Source organism: Coregonus clupeaformis, chromosome 1 (assembly GCF_020615455.1).
Source record: "Coregonus clupeaformis isolate EN_2021a chromosome 1, ASM2061545v1, whole genome shotgun sequence".
NCBI classification, from domain to species: domain Eukaryota; kingdom Metazoa; phylum Chordata; class Actinopteri; order Salmoniformes; family Salmonidae; genus Coregonus; species Coregonus clupeaformis.
In genome coordinates, this window is record NC_059192.1 from 77,108,707 (window position 1) to 77,113,842 (window position 5,136).

Sequence of the window (5,136 nt, forward strand, 5' to 3'; positions counted from 1 at the left end):
TCCAATGCTTCACACAGTTGTGTCAAGTTGGCTGGATGTCCTTTGGGTGATGGACCATTCATGATACACACGGGAAACTGTTGAGCGTGAAAAACCCAGCAGCGTTGCAGTTCTTGACACACTCAAACCGGTGCACCTGGCACCTACTACCATAACCCATTCAAAGGCACTTAAATCTTTTGTCTTGACCATTCACCCTCTGAATGGCACACATACACAATCCATGTCTCAATTGTCTCAAGGCTTAAAAATCCTTCTTTAACCTGTCTCCTCCCCTTCATCTACACTGATTGAAGTGGATTTAACAAGTGACATCAATAAGAGATCATAGCTTTCATCTGGATTCACCTGGTCAGTCTATGTCATGGAAATATGTTTTGTACACTCAGTGTATATAGCAAGTACTACACATGATCGAGGGATACTACAGAGTATATTATAGTATTCTACAGTATACACCAGTTTACTATAGAATTCTATAGTAAGTAGGGTTGTAATCTATAGTAAACTGTAATATTTTTTAATGTGGGTCGCCCTCCCCTTTCACTTCCTTGTGTGTCAGGTCACAGGGGAAAAGAAGCAACATGGGTGGAACTCTTGTTACAGATTGGTCACAGAGGAAAAGAAGCAACATGGGTGGAACTCTTGTTACAGATTGGACACAGAGGTGTAGTATTGCTCTCGTCTGTGTGTAATATTTTTCATGCTGGAGTTGATCATGACTTGATAATTGATGATAACACTATCAGATAATTATACAAAGGTATCAATCAAGCATTTAATTATTAATTCATTCCCCATGTATTTTCTGATAAGAAAAACTAGGGTATCCTACAAGAAGGATAGGCTTGTCCTTCATATTTTAAAGCGGTTGGTCAATTTCCAAATTCCAAAGTGCAGGGAAGTTCAATTCAAAGGCAAGTATTGATTGAATCTTTGGCCAGGGCCCGTACCCACAAAGCGTCTCAGAGTAGAACATTGGTCATAAGTGCTGAGAATAGAGACATTTTACTCCTACTCCTATGGGTCAAAATAAAAGCTATGCATGAAGCCTCTTTAGTCATAAGAGTCCGACTTCTTTTATTTAATTCCAGTTTGTTAGTCCGTCAGTCAGTCAGTCAGTCAGTCAGTCAGTCAGTCAGTTAGTTAGTTAGTTAGGTTGATAACCTTTAAAGGCAAAACACAAAAATAAATATACATTACTTCAAGTAAGGTCATTTCAAATTAAATATATAATCTCAATGTAGTCATATTATCTAAATTATACTATATATACACTAAATTAGACAATTGGTCTCAATTCTCAACACAAATAAACACCTAACTGGCAACAATTTTACACAACAATGTCCATGTGCCTACCGGTTGAGTCTCCAGAATCCTAAATGAGCTGAATGTGTATGAATGAGTGTCTCCTCTTCCATGAAGGAATTCCAGTGAAATGCTTTTTCACCAAACATTTCACCACCTGCTATCACAAAGGTGCACCAGTATATATGTTCCCCAGGGAAACACAAGCTAATGATGGGTTCCACAATGCATACACTTTTTTGCCCCCTGCTAGTGTTTTATCTTTGAAATAAGTTGAACATGTGAATGCCTTGAATGTGAATACCTGTCTTTTGACGCAACACTATATGATCAACCCATAAATTATAGACCCACATGCAACAATATCTCTTGCGCTTTTGACAATGATTTCACATTAGGCCAAATTCACGATATGCCTAAATACTTATAACGACTAGGCTAATAAATAATCACATTTTTATTTAGATGCGTGATGTATTGTTGTCTCTACCTTCTTGCCCTTTGTGCTGTTGTCTGTGCCCAATAATGTGTGTACCATGTTTTGTGCTGCTACCATGTCGTGCTGCTGCCATGTTGTGTTGCTACCATGTTGTTGTCATGTGTTGCTACCATGCTGTGTTGTCGTGTTGCTGCCATGATGTGTTGTTGTCTTCGGTCTCTCTTTGTGTAGTGTTGTCTCTCTTGTGTTTTGTCCTATATTATTTTTTAACCCAGCCCCCGTCCCCGCAGGAGGCCTTTTGGTAGGCCGTCATTTTAAATAAGAATTTGTTCTTAACTGACTTACCTAGTAAAATAAAGGTAAAATAAAAATAAATCATATCAAGTTATCCCTTCTGAGCGCAATATCACGTTGTTAAAACATAATCCTAAACGTATATATAACTGGGCAATTGAAAGCATCTACGGCCTATGTTAACTTTGATTGTGTTCTTTAAAAATGATAGACCTTTCAAACATTTTATGCAACATTATCGGCAAGTGACCTGATGCCTACTGTGCCAAAGATAATTAAAGTTGTTGAACAGGACTGACGAGTGTGTTGATACAATGGTAATATTATAAAAATTCAGCTTTTCACAACCATTATAGGGGAGAGTGGTGTAAGTTGAGACATTTTTTACATTCAGCATCACTCCGTCAAGGGAAATATAGTATTCTTTCTAACAAAGATATCTACATATAATTCAGGATGTTGTGTATCCCTGGAACTAATCAGAATTCATGTAAACATAACAGTTTTGAAAACATAGCTTGTCCATAAAAAGTGGTCTCTTGGCACAACTTACACTGGGTATACGGTAAATTGAGCATAGGGACAGGGTAAGTTGAGCAGACTTGGGGTAGGTGGGTGATGGTAGGTCAAAGTGTAATTCATGGAATGGGTGTGTGGTATATTGTATCTCTTAAATGTATGCCTACATTCAGATCGCTCTGTTCAATATCACTTACCCTTCCATTTCTTGACCAGCTGTCTGGGACAGGGATGTTGTTTCGATGTGCCAATTCGTAGTCAAGTTCCCTGCATTTAAGGCTACTAAGCCTATGAAACTGGTCCGCGAGATTCTTGATATGTTTAGCAAGCTCAGACTCCATGTCATCAGATAAGACCTTGTGTGCCTCTGCTACTCTATCATTGCCTCTCTTTAGCACAGGTACCCCAGCTAGCATGTGTTTCTTAGAGCTTGGTGAGAGCGTGGTTGTCCTATGGTTATTTTGCATACAACCTTCCCACAACATTCTGGGAATGGGGTACAGGATACCCAGCTAGCACATAACGTTCTGCGAACCATATGTTTCTTAGGTGGGAATTTCAGTACTTAAGCATAACGTTTTCTACAGATTTTCTCATGGTTCTATATAAAGTCATGTTCACAGAACATTAAGGAAACTTTCCATGAAAACCACAAGAAAACATTAGTAACATTCTAAGAATGTTATTTAAAAACATTCTGCTCTCAGCGTCGTCAAAACTCTCTTAATCCTCTATCTTGTTAAGTGTGTTCAGGTATATTGGCCATGCCCATTAATTGGCCACACCTGATCTTAATGAGTGCTTGTTTCCTTTGAAATGGGGTCTGTTTGAAGAGACTAAAAGGAACGGCTTTGTATGATGGCGCAGTGGACTAATTCCATGGATAGAGAACAGAAGATCATACGTTCAAATCTCACTGATGCCACAATAAAAAAGAAAGAAATGTGTTTGCATGGTTAATGCCTAAGCAAATGAATTTTTCCATGTGTCCTATCTGTGCTTGAATTTCAAAACAGTTAACCTAAGCTAGCAGTGTTTTTAAAAGTCTTATTGAAACATGTACTCAGAACGTTATTTAATTACCTTCAAACAACCTACAATTTCCGTTCTTCGAACGTTAATTAAAAAAAACCAGGAAAACATTCAGGGAACCATAGTAAAACGTTCTCAGAACTTCACTGCAACCTACAAATTAACGTTCCCAGAACAGGCTACATTTTCATTTCTGTTCTCAGAACGTTTAAAAAACATTTTAGTTTTACCGGTCAGGAAACGTATGGCTTCATTCCCAGATTAATGGGAAACCAAAAATGTATTGTTCCCACAACTTCTGCTAGCTGGGACATGTGCATTGACAAAAAAGAAAACGAACCTCTTCAGTGTCATTCAGTCTCTTTTTTTCATCCCTTGCTGCTGCTCGAATGTACTTCTACGTTTGTATACACAGTGCATAATGATGTCTGCTCTGTAAACAAAAATGAATTACTTTTAGTTCATATGCATGACATTTTGCAACAATAATATGCATATTATGCATAAAATATTTGTATGGTGGCTATTGGCTCAACTTACCCCAAGGCGAACACTTGGACTATATTAGCCCACACAGCTACAAGGATGCACTTTCATGCTAGGTTTAGGACCTCATATTGTAGCTTAGAGACCCCAACGGATGTATAAAACAATCTACTTTGGTTTAGATACACCCATATCTTCACAGACTGACTCCATTCAATTATGACCTCTTCCTAAATATTTGGTCACATTATTAATTTTGTGTTTCCTAGAAATAACTAACCCTTGGGGTCAATATACCCCACTCTATATAATAACCATCACATCAAAGTAAACTTGGAGTCACGCGATATTGGCCTACCACCACGTTGTGGAAAAGCATGAAAAGTTTATAGGCAGATAAATAAGTAATGATGAACTTCACATGGTGGTTAAGTTCACGGTGATCATGCAAAAATATCAAGGGAAGGCTATTATTTGAATGCTGGTGACATGATCGGTTCTTGGCTGCCAATTATCAAATAAAATGATCTTGCACTTATCCATATCTCATCATAGAACCCCCTGTCCACTTCATCAGCGAAGTCTTGTCTAGAGAGCATGCGCCAAAACCAGATTGTGCAAGAGTTTTTGTAACAAAACCATCGGTAGAGTTGAAATTGCGATGGAAACCCATTGAACTTGTGTTTTTTATTTGGTACATGGGAACTTAACTTAACTTTTATCCGCAACTGGTCCGTTTGACGGAAACACACCTCTGGTGGTAAAATACAGCATATAATTTTTTATGCGGATTTTAGAATATTTGCATGGAAATCTGTCACTAATTGGATGGAAACCTAGCTTATGTTATGTTTTATTGCTATGTTAGATCGTAAACTGGCCTGTATTATAGTGTGAAGAGCTGGTCCCGTGTGGCTCAGTTGGTAGAGCATGGTGCTTGCAACGGGTTTGATTCCCACGGGGGAACAGTACGAAGAAAAAGTATGAACATTTATGCACTCACTACTGTAAGACACTCTGGATAAGAGCGTCTGCTATAATGTAATGAAAATATG